This window comes from Canis aureus, chromosome 25 (genome assembly GCF_053574225.1).
Source record: "Canis aureus isolate CA01 chromosome 25, VMU_Caureus_v.1.0, whole genome shotgun sequence".
Taxonomy (NCBI): Eukaryota; Metazoa; Chordata; class Mammalia; order Carnivora; family Canidae; genus Canis; species Canis aureus.
The window spans coordinates 23,194,943-23,215,956 of record NC_135635.1 but is presented as its reverse complement, the minus strand read 5'-3'; the positions used below and the strand labels follow the sequence as shown (position 1 = coordinate 23,215,956).

At 35.7% G+C, this 21,014-nt stretch overlaps 1 protein-coding gene across 9 annotated transcripts in view; it reads right to left on the bottom strand.

The window, feature by feature from the left end:
• Positions 1 to 21,014, bottom strand: part of SOX5 (SRY-box transcription factor 5) — a 994,522-nt gene that overhangs the window by 940,906 nt on the left and 32,602 nt on the right. Inside the window, exon 2 of one of the 9 annotated variants that reach the window (XM_077870733.1) lies at positions 9,542 to 9,813. The exons of the other annotated variants lie outside the window; for them this stretch is intronic. The gene's annotated coding sequence lies outside the window, so the exon portion shown is untranslated. The remainder of the gene's footprint in view (positions 1 to 9,541; positions 9,814 to 21,014) is intronic. 9 annotated transcript variants of the gene reach the window in all.

Genomic DNA, 21,014 nt, shown 5'->3' with positions numbered 1-21,014 from the left:
AAGAGTAATTTGACTCCAGACTATGTTTACTTTAGAAATAGACTTTAGAACTTTTCCTCTTAGACCAATAATAACAATGATAATAATAATAATATAGCAGCAACACTTCCAAATGTGACCAAAAACATTAATAGGATCATAGTATACTTTTTGTAATCTGTCACTTCATAGTAGAAGATAAAAATCTTTACATGCCGATAGTTACATTTCCCCAGGATTATTTTTAATAAATGTATACTTCATCAAGAATTTTTAAATATGAAAATGAACAAAAATGCTCCAAGATGTATATGTTTACAAAATTGCCTCAGAGAAACAATCTACAGATTCAATGCACTCCCTATCAAAATAACAATAGCATTTTTAACAGAACTAGAATACTAATATTTGTATAGAGCCACAAGAGATCCCAAATAGCCAAAGCAATCTTGTGAAAGAAGCACAAAGCTAGAGGTATCCCAATCCCAAATTTCGAGATATACTACAAGGCTATAGTAATTAAAACAGTATGGTGCTGGCACAAAAACAGATACAGAGATAAACTGAACAGAACAGACAGCCCAGAAATAAATCCACATTTATAAGGCCAATCCATTTATGACAGAAGCAAGGATATACAATGAGGAAAAGACAGTCTCTTCAATAAATGGTATGAGAAAACTGAACAACACATGCAAAAGGAGGAAACTGGACCATTTTCTTATATTATACACAAAAATAAACTCAAAATGTATTAAGGACCTATGTCAGGCCTCACATCATACAACTCCTAGAAGAAACATAGGCAGGATCCCTTTGACATCAGTTTTAGCAACATTTTTCTAAATATGTCTCCTGAGGCAAGGAAAACAAAAGCAAAAATAAACTCTTAGGACTATATCCCCCCAAAAAGCTTTTGCAAAGTGAAGAAAACATCAGCAAAATTAAAAAGGCAATCTGCTGACTGGGAAAAGATATTTGCAAATGATGTATCTGATAAGAGGTAAATATCCAAAATATATGAAGCACTGAAACAACTCAGCAGCAATGATAATAATAACAATAATCCAATTTAAAAAGGGGCAGAGGACCTGAATAGACATTTTGTCCAAAGAAGACATACAGTTGGCCAACAGACACATGAAAAGATGCTCAACATCACTCATCATCAGGGAGATGCAAATCAAAACCACAATGAGATACCACCTTACACCTGGCAGAGTGGCTAGTATCAAAAAGACAATAAATAACAAGTGTTGGCGAGGATGTGGAGAAAAGGGAAGCTTCATGCACTGTTGGTGAGGATGTAAATTGGTGCAACCACTGTGGAAAACAGTATGGAGGTTCCTCAAAAAGTTAGAAATAGAAATACTATATAATCCAGTAATTTTACTACTGGGTATTTACCCAAAACAAACAAACAAAAATACTAATTCAGAAAGATATATGCACTCCTATTTTTGCAGCATTATTTATAATATCCAAAATATAAAAACAAAGTGTCCACTGATAGATGAAGGAAGAAGATTTGGAGGGGGGGTGTGCATTTTTTTCCATCCTCTGTATTTCAGGGTAACCAAATGTTCTTGGTGATGAAATAAAATTCCTCTATAGAGAAGAGTCCCAGCCAGTACATGTGGAAGAAATTACAGAATTATACAATTAATATTTTGCAACTTTAATGAAATAATTGATTCAGGCAGTAATCAACAGTGGATTAAACCATTAGTTACACAATGATTGATGGTGACTTTTATAAGGGAGGGATGAGGCTGTCACCACTTGAACCCACTGATCCATCTTAATATCCTAAAAAACAGAGAGATAGATGATAGATAGATAGATAGACAGACAGGCAGACAGATAATGGAAATTGAATCTAATCAAGCCACTACAATTAGTTTCCGTTATAGTAAACATTTCCTATCTTGAGTATTTTCTACTTTGGATATAGAAACAGTTGGATATAGTTCTACGGTGGATATGAAACAAGTTAAGTAACACCACAGAAGATAAATAAATAAATATAGACTGTGGAACATGCTATTTAACAACTGACCTGGATTCTGCAACAAGAAAATAGCACTGATAAAAGAGGAGTGGGAACTGTTTTTGATTAAATAAGAATTAGAGGGGTGCCTGGATCAGTCAGTTAGGTGTCCACCTTCAGCCCAGGTCATGGTCCTAGGGTCCTGGAATCGAGCCCACGTCAAGCTCCCTGCTCAGTGGAGAGCCTGCTTTTCCCTCTCTGCCTGAAGCTCCCCCTTCTTGTGTGCTCTCTGTCAAACGAATAAATAAAATCTAAAAAAACTTAAAAAAAAAAAAGAATTAAAGACTTAACCAAATTTAATATGTGGTATTAATTTTGATCATGATTCAAACAATCTAATCATAAAAATATTTTTTTGCAACAAGTTGGAAATTTTTATTATGCACAGGGAATTAGATGATTCCAAGGAATTACCACCAATTTTGTTAGTTTGATAATGACACTGTTGTTATATAGGGTATGTTCATACTTTTGAAGGTGCTTATTGAAGTAGGGATAAAACTGTATGCTATCTTAGATTTGCATTTAAATACTTCTACAAAAGAAAAAAAGGTATGGGGAGGAATAAATGAACCAGCCTATCAAAATCTTAATATTGCATACAGGAATTCTTTGTACTTTTACCTTTCCTTTTGTGGTTATTTGAAATTTCATACATTGATATGTGTATATATACAAACATATATGTGTGTGTGTGTGTGTATATATATATATATATATATATATATATATATATATAGTTTAACCAGGTGATAAGAGCAGGGAGGCAGGAGTTGGAATATTGTGGACCAGGCAGAGAAAATGGCATAAGCAACTACTTTGATTCAAGAAATAACACGACTCAAGAAACAGCAGCACATGGTAGGGCCAGGTCACAGATGACCTTGAGTGCCATACTATGGAGCTTGGACTTTACCCTATAGAATATGGGAAACCAAGCAAGGGTTTTAAGCAGAGACCGGTGTAGCTAGATTACACTCTAGTCTAGACCATCACTCCATCAGCCCTGTGTAGAGTGGATTTCAGGAAAGCAAGCTTGGAGAATTGAAGTCCTGTCAGGAGCCTGCTGCAAAACTAAAGACCATGGATAACAAAAGAGTGAAAGAGAGTTGGAGTAAGGTAGAGGGGCCAGGAATTGGTCATTGGAAGGGAAAGAAAGAACAAGAATCAAAAGGTGACTTTCAACTTTCTGAAGGAGTGGCTAAGTGACTTTGATGTTGAGATATGGAATTCAGGAGTGAAAGCTGAAAGGGGGTCAGGAGAAAGGGGGTCAGGGGAAATGATGAAGTCCATGTCAAGTAGGTCAAATTTGAGGTTTCTGTGGGACTTCTTAGCTAGTTACACATGTACAGCTCAGGGCATCAATCACAACCAGAGCTATGGATCTTCAGAATATAGACAGCAGCTAAAACCCTAAGAATGGACAGGAACATTCTACTCCGTGGTCCAGGTGTTGTGTCTGTCCCTACCCAGTATGTAGTCCAGTATCTAGCATGGTATGGGCTCTTGAGAAGTACTAGATAAATTGTATATAAAATTATGTAAGGAGAACATGAAGAGTGCACAGATCAGTGAATTCAGGGCAGAACACTGGAGGCCCAATGCTAAAGAGTGAAAGCATAAAGAGGTCCCCTGAAAGAAGTAAATGAGGCAGCAGTCAAGAAGGAGGACAGAGACCATACAGCCATAAAAACAAAATGTCCATTCACTGGACAAAATCGAGGTACCTGATGATCTTAGCCTTCCTGAATCTCTGAGGCGAATGACCTACTTTTCTCATCCTAAAAATAAAGATAAGTAGCAGCATGATGGCCAGTCAGTAGACAATACCACTATCTGTGTGACCATGACCATGTCATTTAACCTTTCTATTCTTTCCTTATTTTTAAAATGAAGCCTATGAACTATATTATCTCTAAGGTTACATTCAATTCTAAAATTCTACAAAAGCAAATCCTTTGGTTTAAAGTGTTCCGAAGATAGTAAGAGCCAAGTACCCACTTTGAGATCCATTACATTTTATGCTGGACTTCTGCTCTACTCACACTCTTTGTTTTGTTTCATCCTCATTTCTTCTCCCACCTTTTTTTTTTCTATAAGTGGTCTCTAAATTACCTCAGTGTGAAAGGGATGGACCTCATATGAACATAAAAATGACCATGACATTTATGGCAACAAATAAAAGATGACAGATGAGGAGGTATGCCAGGGCCAAAATTTATTTATGCCAATATTTCACAAATATAAGAAATACTAATAGATAAGTTCCTAAAACTCTTTGGGGATAAAGACTAATTCATAGTGATAGACAAAATGCCATTAACCCAGTAAGGAATCATAGGAACACATAACACTGAACCTCCTAACCTATGGGAAGTTAGATAGGCATACTCATATGCTGGCTTCTTTTCAGCAAACTAGAAAAAGGCCCCACCTTTTATTTGATCTGCACTTCTATATGGTTGTCATGCTCTTGGCCTGGCAAATAACTAGAAAATTAGTTCATGTTACTGAAGCAAATCCGTTAACTTTGGTCTTATCTATACTAAATATGTAAATCATGTCAAACAGATTGTACTTTAACGTTGGAACCAGAAATCCATTTACAGTCATAAAGCCCAGACAACGAATCTGACATTCCCAACCTTATTTTATTGTTAGATGTTGAGAATATTGACCACAAAATTTAGTAAAAAAATAAACTGATTTCTTTTCACTTAATCTGTATTAGTAGCTTCACCAAACCATTTTAAGAATAAATAAGAAGAAAGTTGTCATCTGAATACGAAGTTTTATGTTTACTACATCAGAAAAATTATTCAGATAGACTGAAATCACTTTTCTCAAATTAATCTTGCAATTGGGTAGCTACAGAAAACAAGTATATTTTTATGCTCAAAACAGACATTTGTTCATCTTGCTATCAACAATCAACACACAGGTGAGCACAGTGTGTTTTGGAAACAATTATGGAACATGGAATAAAAATACGAAAAATAGGATATTCCACACATTGATGATGAAGTAGATAAATATATATTCACTGACCAGAATAGAGGCTATGTATACGACAAAGATGACCTGAGCTGAGTCCAAGAGTCAGAGGCTTTAACTGACTAAGCCACCCAGGTGCCCCCATATGACAGAGATTTTTAACTGGATCTGGTGCTCTAGAATTCAATCAACTGGTTCCAATTTTCAAATTTTTAATGATCTTAAAAGAGTTACGTCCCCAAATGTTGATTAAGACAAATCAAATTAAACACCCTTTGGAGGGGTCATTATATAGGCAGGAAGAGAAAAACCAGGCAGGAAGACCAGGTAGATAAGTAAATGGGATGCAGATCACTGGCAACAGAAGTTTGATAGTTAAAAATTATCAGAAACATATGTATGCTTCTTTTAAAAATACACTGGCCTGGGTAACAGCCCCAGAGATTCTGACAGTGCCTGAATGTTAAAACTCTACAGGTGATTCTGATGAGCAGCCAGCATTGAAATCAGGGGATCTAAATCACAAGGTAGGAGATCTGAAGAGAGAACACATGTCAGGTGCCAGCATGTTTTTGAGGTGAGGATCTGGCCCCAACAGGAATGTCTTACACACATGAATCTTGATGAGTTAGTCCCAGGATATGAGTACTCATGGTGAACAGCAACTAAGTGTCCCTGGCTGGAAAAGGAAATGAAAGAAAGGCCAAGGACAATCCTTAGAGTGCACTCCACTTATTTTCACAATTACACAAACTTAGGCAGTTATAACAAATTGCTTCATATGTGAGCATCTTGCCTTGTCTTCACTCCCAAAGAAAGCAAATTCTGTAGAACAAGGGAAATTGACTTATACTTTATTGGAATAGGCTGGGTATACAGAAGACATGCAATAAATTACTATAATTACTTTGCTGCAAAAAAAAAAAAAAAATCTCTAAACCACCCCTCCCTTTGCTCTTTGTCCTCCTCCCCGAAGTCACATGAGCCAGATTATTTCTCTTTTGATTTCTGCTTTCAAATATCTGAATTTACTTTTATCTTTTTTAATTTTATCATTTATTCATGAGAGACGCAGAGAGAGAGAGAGAGGCAAAGACACAGGCAGAGGGAGAACCAGGCTCCCTGCAGGGAGTCCAAAGTGGGACTTGATCCCAGGACCCTGGCATCACATTCTGAGCCAAAGGCAGACGCTCAACCACTGAGCCACCCAGGCGTCCCTGAATTTACTTTTAAATTCAACTTTTAAATTCATATAATTTTTAATTTTCTAAGTTAACTGTAATTTGATAATCTATTCACCTCCCACTTAACCTACTCATACCTCTTTCTCCACAATACCATGATTATGTGACATCTCTATGTCAATTTACATGGCATGAACCTAGAAATTACTGATCAAGAAATGTCAAAAAACATTTAGTCACTTCAAATTGCATCAATTTGATAATTTCTAAATATAACATTTAACATGAGTTTATTTTTTTAAATCTTAATGGAATTAATTCAATAAACATTTGTTAATCACCTCTGATTTTTATCATAAATTTTACTGATTCAGATACCCATTTATGAATTTGCTCAATAAAAAACATATTGAAATTATCACTATCCCTTAAATTCCTACCCATTATCATGATTAAATCCAATATTGAATCAATTATTGTTTAAAACACTGAAGGACCACTACTTAAATCTATATTCCAATCACGAGGAAGAACAATCGTAAGAAAAAAAGATTTTTGACTCTTGAAAACTTAGCAGCAAAATGTTCAAGCATGCTGGCCTTCCTCTCTGCCAGAAGTTTAGAAACTTGAATCAACTCTATGTAAAGTGATATTCTGTTCAGATGTCTTCTATTTGCCCAGTTTAAAAGCTGTCCTAAAATACTGATACTTGATCTCTCTACTACTGGAATAATAATCTACATAATTTAGGAAAGTTGCTAAGACTGTTATAAGCTCTAAATCCTTTTTGAAATTAACCACAAAATCCTACCTCCATCCCTCCCATTTTCACCAGAACAGAAGTTTAACAACTGACTCTTATTTTATTTCTAGAGATCAAAGTTTAATAAAACTGAAAAATGCTTAAGACTTAAATATAACACCTTTAACTTAATGAAGACAATGTGGATATATGCTCCTTTTTTCCCTTCTGTTTCTTGACACACTGCATATCTTCAGCGTAATTTAAAAGAAGAGGTAGAGAGAATGGTACAAGAGGAAGAAATATGAATTCACTGAAAATCTGAAGTGCTGGGTTCTAATCTTAACTTTGTTTCTAACCAAGTAAAATTGCATTGAGCAACTCAATCACTTTAGAACATAATGTCTGCATCAATAAAATAAGGAACTTCATATTATTTTTCAGAATCCCAAGTATACATAGTTATATCTAAATCCAAGTAGAATCTGTTCAAACAAAGACTCTATAATCCACACAGTCTTTTGTGTTAACTTGATAGAAAAAAAAAAAATCAAGTAGACCTAATGAGGTTAATTTGAGGAACATTCAAAGTGGTGTTTAGGTATTTTCTTAGGTACTTCAGAATCCAACATGGCTTCTTCTAACAGATGAAACCTCCGTATTTAACTCAATACAAAGGCAAGGATTGTTGCTTTCCCAAATGAAATCTCTTGTTTGTAATCTGGCATGAATTTCTTCTAATCAAAGAAAAAGCAGAATACTAGTGAATAATTAAAGGAATCTCCAATATATCTCTATGCCTTTCCTCTCTGACAAACAAGGGTCAAATTCAGACCATCGTGTTTCTTTACATACTTTCATATTTATCTGGGAACTGCACATTTGAGGGAAAATGCTATAGCTACTCCCTCTTCTGACTTTAATTGTAGTGTTCAGGACTGCCACTGAGTTTTGTCTGTTAAAAAAAAAAAGTGCTCCACTTCTATGCATATTTCCCCTAGAGTAAATAAATTCCTCTTATCTTCTCAAATTGTCACGACAACTTTGTGAAATTACACAACTATGCAATTTTAAAGATAGGAAACCTTAGTGAGGGGATCCCTGGGTGGCACAGCGGTTTAGTGCCTGCCTTTGGCCCAGGGCGCGATCCTGGAGACCCGGGATCGAATTCCACGTCGGGCTCCCTACACGGAGCCTGCTTCTCCCTCTGCCTATGTCTCTGCCTCTTTCTCTCTATCTCTCTCTGTGACTATCATAAATAAATAAAATTTTTAAAAAAATTTAAAAACCCTTAAAAAAAAAACAGGAAACCTTAGTGATTTTTCTACCATAATTCCTATCCTAACATAAATGGTCCAATTCTTTCTCTATAACAAGACTTATTCACTGCTTTACAAGGCAGTCCTCTCCATTGTTGGGTAACTCTAGTTTTTTGAAGGCTTTCCATTTCATGATGCTAAAATTATTTTCATTTAATTGTTGGTATTTCTTTGAGAGCAACATAAAGCCAATCTCTTCCACATGCCAGATCTTCAAATATTTGAAGACAATTGGGATGTCCCAACATAGGCCTGTGATCCTCCTCAAGTTTATCAACAGGGCTTTCCAACAATAAGCCAATGGTTTCTTTCAATACTACCATCAAACCATTGGCTTATTTAACCATTTAAACTTCACATTCTTTTTTTCCAAGGAACCACTCTCAAGAGTCTCTATCATTTTAGCTTTACATGCTACTTTTACATGTATCTGAACATTGAATCCTGATTATATGATCAAATATGTAAACTACCACTCCAAAATATATGTCACCTAAAGATCTAGTGAGCAGACTTTTACTGAAGTTGTCAACAAGTACTCAAGGACAAGGGCAAGGTTAGTGTCCATATTCTAATAACGCTGCTCCATTAATTAATTATCTATGAGTTCAGCTGTTTCTACTACCAAAAATCTACTGAAATATCTCATGCTATCATTTATCTATTTACCCAACATTTTTTTTCACAAGGATATAAACAAGTTCTTTTGTAAGTTCAAATATACATTCATCTTGGACTGAAATTTTAAACTTATTGTAAGAAGTTCTTTTTCCATTCTTTTTTTCAGATTTATTTATTTATTTGAGGTGAGGGCAAAGAGAGAGAATCATCAAGCAGAGCCAGAGTACGGACATGGGACTCAACCTCAAAACCCTGAGATCATGACCTGAGCCAAAACCAAGAATCGGACACTTAATCGACTGAACCACCCAGGCACCCCTTATTCTATTCTTTATTCCATCATAGGCTTTTATTTCACTTAAGTATGCTGAATCCCCAACCTTCCAGTTTGGAAACAAAATGAGAGTTGAGGAGTTCTTCCTCTGCTATGTCAATTATTAATAGTATAGTCCAATGTCATCACAGTAGATTTTTGAGAGCAAAGATATTATTATATTTTAGTACTCACAGTGCAAATAAGATAATGTGGCATACAAAAGGTTCCCAATAAGTGTTAGTAGAATGAATGAATGGCCATGATCATTAACTCTCCTCAAGTTCCTGCTATTCTTAATAAGCTCTCACTTTGTATCCTTCTATCTTTGATACTTACCCCTTTAAATTCTGAGCTTATCAAAGAGCTCCTGATATAGTTACACTTTTATTTAACTTCTTTTCTTCTCAGCAGGATTATTCTCAATTATATAGTCAGAATTACAATTTTAGAGCATCTCATCCTTCGTGAGCTATATTTCTTCTTTATAATCTCTGTACATGGAATTATAAATCAGGCAACATTCATGCTTAATTGGTATTTTCAGTATAATTTCTTGTTTCTTCCTCCATTCTTTATGTTTCAGCTTCAAAACATTTAGGCTCCTAACACTAGAAAAGATAAAAATAATAATATAAATTTGTTCTTTTGTATCTTTTAAGCTTTTCTATTTACTTGCAATGTTCTAACTCCTTAAATTAATCTGTAGAATGATTTAAAATCTTAATACTTACTAAACAATAAACAAGAAAATAAAAAAATTATTCCATACTGAACCTAAAATACACATTAACTTTCAAAAGCAGGCATATTATAATTTATCCTTTAAAATCATACTTAGTAATTTAAATTATAATAATGCCTCAGTTACGTATCGAGTGTTTTCCAAACCTCAGCTATCTGAAATGGTTGTGACACCCAGTTCTAGCCCCTCACGTCTTACTGCTTTTTGACCAAAGAGGAAACATCTTGAGTAGCAAATTAATAAATTCTGAATAGCATTTAAAAATGGAAATTTCCAAAAAGACCAAAAACCATTCATAACTCTACATAACCATACAGCTCATAAGAGGAGGGCCATCATGGGGTGCCTGGATGTCTCATCTCAGTCAGTTAAACGTCCTACTCCTGATTTCAGTTCAGGTTATGATCTCATGGTCCTGAGATAGAGCCCTACCTTGGGGGTGGGGTGTATCCGCTCTCAGCAGGGAGTTTACTTGAGATTCTCTCCCCACTCTCCCTCTGCTCCTCCCCACCTGTGCACTCTCTCTCTAAAATAAATGAATAAATCTTTAAAAAGAAAGAAAGAGAGAGAGAGAAAGAACAAACAAGAAAAGAGGGTCATCATTTATTGAGTGTGGATCTAATATCCAAGTCCAGAAGCATGGAAAACTCAGCAGAGAAAGGCAGCGAGAAGATAAGGGAAGTGGGAAGGTGGAGAAAGTAGCAAGAGAGAAGCAGAGGAAGTTTAATGCAATCATTATAAGCAGACAGATAATAGAGAGTCATATACCCTGGGCAGTCCTTGAGAGTCTCAAGAGATGACAGCCTGGAACAATAATTCATATCCTTAATGATGACTCTGGACCACCAATAGATGTTTAATCCTGACCAAACATGTTATCTAATGAATGTTTTCTGTCAAAGAAAACATATTTCTATGTTTTTTACCACTCTCTCCCAAAGGTTTAAAAATTAGCAATAGGCAGGTAAGTTTATATTCATACCACAATTCTCTCAGCAAAACACTAAAAAGCTATCCTGTTATCAGAATTCAAATTAATATAAAAATTAATAACCCAATCCTATAGTAACTGTGCCTCTACAAACATCTGGAAATCTTATTTATAGCAACCACCACTATCTTCAAGTAGAAAATCACTCCCATTTCACCACAAATAGTAAAGAAAAAATGTAGTTTCAACATATATAGAACAAAGTGCAATTCAGTGTCTTGAATCCTTCAGAAAACCAGTTTCTCACAAACTTCAGTGTTATTTTATATATGACTTATTCATCACAAATTTTATTAGCCAGATTTTAAACAAACTTGATTTTAAATCACCTTGAAAAAAGCTCCACGTTAAAGCTCAAATTCTCCCATAGTTATTCAGAAAATACTTGAAAAAAATAAGGGATAAGAAACTAAAAGGTAGTCTTTCTTTCCTCTAGGAAACACAGAGAATCACTTATATCTCAGCCAAATATATTTAGAATATTGGCAGTTCAAATTGGCATGATTGACACAAGTAGATAACACTCAAAACAAACCCAGGGCTAGGGAAAATTGTATCATAAGCAGTTTTGTGATCCATTTTTTTTTCTTCTGTAAAACAGGTAAGAGAATGCTCAAAGATATCACACATAGTCATTTACATACAGTATCATTTTATGGAATTTTCCAAGGTGTTAATTAAAAGTTTTAATTAATGTTAATCATCTGTCAATTTCATGGCAATCTCTGTTCAACCATATGCTTCTCTTTTACACCTGTAAGTTTTTTTAAAAAACATTACTTTAAGTTGTTTTACTTCCTTAACATGATATTTGTATTAATATTTAGGAAACAAAACTTCTGCAATCCTATACAGCAATCTTCAATAGCTCATTTATGTATTTTCTAACTTTCATAAATAAGGTATGAGTATGGAGGATTTGCATGATTATTATACTTCCAAGAGAGGACCTAAAAATCTTTACTCTTTTTAAAAATACTGTTATTCTTTTAAAGTTAAACTCATTTTATGCCCTAGAAACAATTCTGAGCCAGAAAATTAAGCATGGTATTGCATCCTAGAACAAACCCTGAAACAAAATTCCATCTCATTAAATCACTGTACAACTTTTGCTATCTTAATCTTTCTCTGGTTCATATGCTTTTACATCCCATCTTTCATTCATACGTTTTTATTAATTGAGCACTCAGAAGTACTGGGCATATGCAATGAATAGAATTTATTGCAAATATTTCTCTCCTCAGTGAGCTTACATTCTAGTTGAAGGAGGCAAGAAAACTAAGAAAATGTATAATAAATCCAAAATGGAATTAGGAGCTGAAGAGAAAAATTAAGCAGGATGCTGAGAAAGGGAAGGGGGGGTGGTAAGTGAATTCTTGAGGAAGGGTGGAAATCATACTCGTGAATGGTGAATTTTGAGAAAGGGTGGCCAGGGAAGGACTCACTAAGAAAATACATTTGAATTAAGGTCTAAAGAAAAAGAGAGCCATGAAGATATCTGGAAGAAGAGTATTCTACGTAGTAGGGGGAGCAAGTGCCAAAGCCCTGGGGTGGGAAAATGTGAGGAGTGTTTAAAGAAAGCACATCAAGTGCGGATGGACCAGACTAAACAAAAGAAAAGGTATTAGGCTATGAGATCCTGAAGGAGGGACAATAACAAATTGCGATGGCCTTGTAGGCACTATAATATCATGGATATTGATCCATGAGAGAAATGGAACCATCAAGGCTTTGAACAGAAGAGAAACATGATCTGTCTACATTTTTAAATGGTCATTCTGTCTGTTAAAAATTTGCTAGAGATGGGCAATGGTGTTAACAGGAACACCAGTCAGGAGGCTACCAAAATAATCCAGATGAGAGAGGACAACTGCTTAAACTCCAGTGGTAGCTAAGGAAGTGATAAGACACAGTCAGAATTTGGATATATTTTGAAGCAGAAAATTCAAGATTCCTGAGAAACTAGGATATTAAAGAAAGAACAGCATAAGGATGGTTTCAAGGATTTCACCTGAGCAACTGGAAGAATGCAGTTGCCATAACTGAGATGGAAAAAGACCTTAAGAGAAGCCAGGTGAAAACAGGAGCTCATTTTTGTGCCTATTATATTAAATTGCCTATTAGACATTTACTGACTGATGTCAAGTAGGTAGCTGGTTTAAAGTTCAGGAGACAGCTGGTGTCCAGATATATATTTAGAAATCATCAATATACATATGACATTTAGAGTCATTAGACTGGATGAACAAAGATTTTTGTTTTGATACAAATGAGAGGAGGTCCAAGAATTAAGCCCTAGGGCACACCAAAGTTTAGAGATTACAGTGATGAAGATGGACCAAATAAAGAACAGAAAGGCAGTTGCTAGTGTGTACAAGAAAAATCAAGAAATGGAAGCCACCTGAAAAAGGTTTTATGAGGCAAATGTAAATGATAGTTTCCAATATCACTCATGGGACAAGTAAGGTGAGGACTAACAAGTGACTACTGGCATAGTAACATGGAGGCCACTGCGGACTTAAGCCAAGAGTTGTTTCAGTGATATGATGAAGGCATACAAACACCTCTGTGCTTTTAAGGAAAAAAGAAAGGGAACAACTTGGAGGGAAAAAATTTATGTAACTTTTCCAAGCAATGCTTTCAAAAGAGTATTTTTCCCCTTAAAATGGAAGAAACAAGTTGGTGGGTTGAGGGGAAAGACCTAGCAAATAGGAAAAAAAATCTGATAACACAGGATACAGAAAGGAATAGGACTGTAGGATCTTGGGCAAAGGTGGAGGAGTCAGCCTTTCCTGTGATTAGTGACTCTTTATACACGGAAAGAGGAGAAGGCAGGGGATAAGTAAATGCATGGGTGCATAGCTACGGTGCTAGAAGTTTTGAGAATCCTCTTCTTGCTCATTTAACTTTCGAGAAGAAATGGAATGTAAGATCATGAGCTGAGATTATGGATGGGAGAGGAGGCATGACAAGTGTAACAAGTGTGAGAAACAAAGGAGAAAAGTGGGCTCAACTTGCCACAGCAAGCCAGCCTCTCCTTCACCAGTGGGCCTCAGCGAATTTTACTTCTTTTCTAATGAAATGGGTTCTCCTGGGTCATCATATAGATTCTTCCCTTCTTATCATTCAGATTTTAACTCCAATGTCATCTTCTTCCCTGATCACTCCAACCAAAGCAGATCCTTAGAACTACTCTCTATCATTTTATACTATTTCTTCTTCTTTATTAATAGTTTATTTTGTCATGCTCACTAAACTGTAAGCCCCTTGAGGGCCAGGGCCTAGTTTGTTCACTGCTTTATCCTCAATGCTAAAAATAGTACATGGCACAGTAAGAACTTGATTCACCAATTAATGGACTATATTTATTGCTGAGACTATATACAAGAACACTGAAACTAGTCATAACCTGGTTTGGGACATGACTTGAACTACCTCTAACTATTTCACTGAGACAACAATTCTGTTTTTTAAATTCCAACAAAAAATACTACCTGTAATGTGGACTTTACTGCTGCATTTCTTTTCATTTTCTCTATCATAGATTATTTTTGTCTCTTTAAATGTTGCTAAATATAATCTAAAGAAAATAAAGGGAATTTTCTGACATTCTGTAAAAAACTCAAGTCACATTTCCCCAGGACCATATTCAACATCTAGGTCCAACTCTTCAACTCAGAGTACCTGGAGGAACCAGACATGAACACTTAACCAACTAATTTCTCAGGGGATCTAAATATCCTACTTATTTCTTAAGAGAAAGCTATTTCTTCGAGAGAGAGTGAGTCAACACCAGTTGTAGTAAGTGTAAATATCAATTATTTTAGAGATAGTGAATTAAGTTTATATTATTTTAAAAGTTACTTTTCCTTTAGGGCACATTACTTATTTGATTCAAATGGATGACACTAGCAAAACATTCATTTACAAAAAGCTATCCTCATCACACACATCCCTAAATGCAAGTTTAATAATTTGTATCATTTTTGTTTCATTTCAGGGCAAACATAAAGAATAACCTCCTTATGGCTCATTATGCAGCATTTTTATGAGAAGGAAGCCAATGAATTCAAGAGGACGCTGTGTGTTAATATAAGCCGTGACTAACACGCTCTCTTCATAGCCATGTCTCAAGATTGCATTTACACAAAGTGGCAGAGTTGGCTCTGCTGGTTTTGAACTGTACTTCCCCTTTTATGGAAAATATCAACAGGGATTTTTTTTTTTTCATGGCTGGAGGTCTTTTCCTCATCTAAATATTAAAGTCTGATAAGTCTTTCCAACTTACTGGAGCATAATCATGCTTGCTACTTGTTAATTAGGAGCAGAGTGATAACTATTAAAAGTTGAAAGAGTTTCCTGGTGGTTGCAACAAGTTTCAACATGATCCCAAGCTTTGTCAATAACCACAGGGGAAAAAGAAAGCAAAAGGAAAATGCCTCTCTAGAGTCCTTCCTTTCTCAGAGAAGGGTGAATGCTACTGCTATTATATCCCTCTCATTTGAAAGACATCTTAATACCCAAGGAGGCCAAATGGTGGACCCCACAGTGTTCATGTTGGAGAAGACAGCCCAGTCAGAGAGCCAGGAGATCTGGGCTCTATGATCAATTTTCCTACTTATTTATGGGACTCTCAATTTCCTCCAATGGGTTTGGAGGAAGAATTAAAGATGTCCTAGTTCTAAAATTCTATTTCTACCAGCCAATTTAAAATCTTGGAGAAACTTTTGCAAAACACTCCCCTAAGCCTGGGCATTATAGTTCATCTTTTTTGCTAGGCAAATACTCAGTATTTTGATAGCTAGTATTGATATGCCACTTTTCAATGACAGAGTGTTTGAACTCTTACATACATTATCTCATTTATACCTCTGAGCAGTCTTGCAAAATACGTTGTAACTATTTCTTTCACAAGCTAGGAAAGAGAGAGAATGAGGAAGAAAAGAGATCAAGTGACTTGCATAAAGTCAGAATGGAGGTACCACACCCAGAAATACTTGTCCCTATCACTTCACTTGAAATTATAACTCCTCAGTACAAGCCCACGTCTAGACACCAGATACTATATAGAGAACAGAAACAAGCAATAAATAGAGAAAATTATTTTTTTAAAAAATCCTCTGAGAAAAGAAAGATTACAAATGGCTCCCATGAACTCAGATAATATATCACATTACTTTGCCACATTGGGTTTTTTTTCCCCACCATTTAATTCACTGTTCTTCAGAGAAGTCAGTCTAAAATAAATTTGTCTGCAGTGGCAAATTTCCTAAAACAAATATTAAACATGGCTACTGGGATTTCTGTAGCATGTTATCAAAATAATGAGTTATAAATACTTGATTTATATACCACATACCTATTAGCAAAAAGAAAATATACACATCATCCCCTAGGCCTGAACTAAAATTTATATTTACATTAGTCAAGAAAAAGAAAAAGAAAACAAGAAGCAGAATCTTAAGAGAGTTCAAGTATAAAGGTCACAGAAGGTACTGTCAACACTCAATGGTACCGTCAGAAACTTTATTCCAAACTGTAGAACAACCAAAATGAATATAACCCAAAAGCAGACCTTGTGGGTTTTTCCCCCCAGGGGTTATAACTTGCAGGATGAGTGCCATTCCAGCTGAAAACGATAAAGTTTGAACTTTACCAAAGGTATACAGCATATAAAAAAGATCATAAACCCATCACCAAAAATAATTGTAAGTCTGGCTGCACTGCTGCTCTGCATTTCACCAAATCAAGGAATGAACAACTAACATCTATTGGAATGTTACAGTTTACAAAATGTATTCAAGTAAGTGACTCATTTTAATGCTCACAAAAATCCTATGAGTTAAACCCAATTTTACAGGTGAAGAAAGGGAAATTCAGAGAAATTAAGCCGCCTAAGACAAGAAAACACAGACGATGGCTTTAGATTGTCTCCCTGCAAGGCTATTTCTGAAGCAGCAATACAAAACCAGGTACGGTATCTTATAGGACCAATGAGCGCATATATTTAAGCCATTAAGAACTAGAAGTAGTCTAGTAAAAAAGAGTACATAGAACTTTCCTAGAGAGGCCATTTTTAGCGCCCTTCTCCACTCAATATCCAATATGTAATAAGAGCTAATTTAGGTTGGGACGCCTGGGTGGCTCAGCGGTTTAGCACCTGCCTTTGGCCTAGGGCGTGATCCTAGCGTCCCAGGATCGAGTCCCACATTGGGCTCCCTGCATGGAGCCTGCTTCTCCCTCTGCCTATGTCTCTGCCTCTCTCTGTGTCTCTCATGAATAAATAAAATCTTAAAAAAAAAAGTTAATTTAGGGATATAAAGTACAAGAAAAACAGAAGGGAGAAAGGAAGGACAAAGGGAGAAACACAGAAATAGAGGAAGGATAAATTTCCTAACTTAGCAAAATAAGTGTATTTTCTTCTCTGGACTAAAGATAAGATAGTAATATGCAATTGTATAGAGTAGGTTAAAGAGTAATGTCTTAAAATTTAAACCAATGACATGTAATTGAAGTTTACATAAAAAATATTGAGATAAAGAAAACTGTTAAAATCTATTAAAACTGCTAGGATCTCATTGTACTCTCAAAGAAGTTGTCTATGTAAGGTCATGGCATTACTATGGAGGTAACAAAAATTATTAACAAAGCCAAATCAAACTTAGTTCAAATTTAAAGACACTGATAGCTATTCAAACTAATTCAAACTTTATTTTTAGGATACACGCTAATTTGAATTTTCCCCAGTAGTCAACTCACTAGGAAAATTTGTTCTATTTCTTAACCATCCTCAAGAAATGGCAATTCCCTAACTAATTTGAGTTTTGAAATTATATGCAATAAAATAGCATTCAGCTATTTTCTTTTAATCCAACATTCTTTGTTGAACCTGCTTTTGCTTGTATCAACCCTTCTAATATTATTCCTGATAACGGTGCAATCCAAGGAACTCTGAGGGTATCAAAGTGAGGAATTTGGACATGGTGTATCTAAAATCCCTCCAAAATGAAAATGATATGATTTGGTGAATAATTGTTTTATTATTAAATAAATCTCCAAAATCGGGATGCCTGAGTGGCTCAGTGGTTGAGCATCTGCCTTTGGCTCAGAGTGTGATCCTTAAGTCCTGGGATGAGTCCCACATTGGGCTCCCCACAGGAAGCCTGCTTCCCCCTCTGCCTGTGTCTCTGCCTTTTTCTCTATGTCTCTCATGAATAAATAAAAATTTTTTAAAATCTCCAAAATGAGTCTTTTAAAATGTGTTATTATGTAAGTTAGTCATGAAATTATATATATAATGTACATATATATAATGTATATATGCATACAAGTTAGTCATGAAATTATCCATGTATGTAGATATATATATAATTTCATGTCTAACTTAAACATATATGTATATAACTGTGAATGTTTCTTACTATTAATCTACAGAAATGATCTATTTGCAAGCAACTGCACCAGTCCGCAAGTGCTCAGCCCAGTCTTGAAGAGCCAAAAAATAAACTCGGATGAAGAAATTCCCTGAAATAAATTTTATTGTTATGAAAATTGAGGTAACCTCTGCCCAGTATTAAGCAGGAAAAACGATTAAATCTACATTTAAAATATTTAGGCCCTGGAAATACTGAATTATAATCTGAAAACCCAAAAAGACATATTATTTTTCCATTTGAACACCTTATCTTAGCTCAGAATTAATGGTTTTGAAAGACCACATTTTTCATAATTTGGAAAGAACAGGCACACCAATCTATAAAAATGGACACATTTTTGTACGTCTGTTATAATATATGAACACAAAAAGCCACAATACATTGTGATTATGCAAAGTATAACTTACAAGTTAATGTAACATATTTTAAACCTACTTTAAATCTTAACAGGCAAATAAGTATGGTCCTTCAGGAAACTGAACTTAAGGAACTGTGTACTCATCTCCCTGTTGCTACTATTGCTTAAAACACTTTTGGAGCTTAATACTTTTCTAATCCTCCAATTAACAACTGACTGACCCATGAAAACAGATCTGTTAGTTGAGTGCCATAGTTTGTACTGCCCTCCACACCCATTCCCCTTTTGACTACCTGCCTATTTTATTTACCAAACTTGGCTCAAATCTATCTTCTGACAATTTTGAAATATAAAGACACTCTTCAAAGTTAGAAAATTTGCCCACTGAGGTCATCAACAGAATAATGCTGCAGGTTTGCTCTATGGCAGCTCCAATGGAGATGCTCCTGGAATATTCTGGGCAATTTCAGTATCACTGGAAGATGTATATTGCTTGGAAAGTGACTATGCTGAATTCAGATTCAACACTCCTTTGAATAAAATTTTTGTGTTTAAAAAACTGAATCAGTTTCTAGTCATCTGATATATAAATATATCTTAATAAGTAAAAATACAAACAAAACATTTTTAGGCATTCTATTTCATCCAGACATATACACTGAGGATCAACAGCTTCTCTAAAAATGTGGGATAAAAAAATAGCCCAAATTAACATGAGGATTTTTGAGGCAGAGGAACTACTTAAACTGACAATAAAAGATGAACAAAGTGATCAACTTTAAGTAAGCCTTCTGAGAGGAAATATCAAATGAAAGAAATGTAAGTAGAAATAAGGGATCCCTGGGTGGCTCTGTGGTTTAGTACCTGCCTTTGGCCCAGAGCATGATCCTGGAGTCCCAGGATCGAGTCCCACATCAGGCTCCCTGCATGGAGCCTGCTTCTCCCTCTGCCTGTGTCTCTGCCTCTCTCTACCTCTCATGAATAAATACAGTCTTTAAAAGAAAAAAGAAAGTAGAAATAATATAGCTTGTTTAAGATAGAACTCACTGAGGGGACGTCTGGGTAGCTCAGTGGTTGAGCGTCTGCCTTCAGCTCAGGGCATGATCCCAGAGTCCTGGGACTGAGTCCCACATCAGGCTCCCTGCATGAAGCCTGCTTCTCCTCCCTCTGCCTATGTCTCTGCCTCTCTCTCTCTGTGTCTCTCGTGAATAAAATCTCTAAAAAAAGAAAAAGAAAAAGAAATCACTGAGGTCCTTTCCCTTTCTGTATCTATTTAAGGGGGTACATCCTTTTATCTACCTAGTACTCAATTTATCTCTCTTCATCTGACAAATTCATATTACTCCAGACAACCAAAATATCTAAATTTGGGTGAGTAGCATATCCTCTGCTGTCCTATTCTGAGGTCTGGCTACTTGTAATTCAATCCATCATATTTGAAATTACATCTAGAACCAGAAGATTCTAATCTATTGACTCTTAACAAGAACACATGACTCAAACAACTATGTAAAAGTCAATGGAAAAATAGGGAATAATATATTGAGATAGGCAGAAAAGACATTAGTCAGATTTTGCATCAAGTCTATATCCTTTATTTTTATTTTTCTTAAGATTTTATTTATGTAGTAGAGAGAGTGAGACAGAGAGATCACAAGTAAGGGGCGGGGTGGGGGGGTGGGGAGGGAGAGGGAGAAGCAGTTCCAACATCGGAACCAAACCCAGAACCTCGGGATCATGGCCTGAGCCAAAGGCAGATGCTTAACCAACTGAGCCATCCAGGCACCCCAAGTTTATATACCCTTTAGATTCCCAAAGAATATGGACAGTATTGAAAGAGACATTTTATCTGGATGCAGAGTATCAAACTTGCTGAAAAGAGGGGACAAGAGAATTACGATGGGTACATTTCTTTTTTTTTTAAGATTTTATTTATTTATTAATGAGAGACACAGAGAGAGAGGCAGAGACATAAGCGGAGGGAGACCTAGGCTCCCTGTGTGGAGCCAGATGCAGAACTTGATCCCAGGACCCCGGGATCATGACCTGAGCCAAAGGCAGATGCTCAACCACTGAGCCCCTCAGGTGCCCCACCATGGGTACATTTCAAATTTTTAGTGAGATTGTTTACCTGAAATAAATTCACCAATGATGTCCAGCAAAACAGATAAGTTTCATAAGACTACAAGTAAAACAGATTACTATTAAAAATGTCATTATCAATAAAAAAGACTAATAGTCCTTCAAAGTAAAACTACCATCTTCTATATATTCTAATTCTC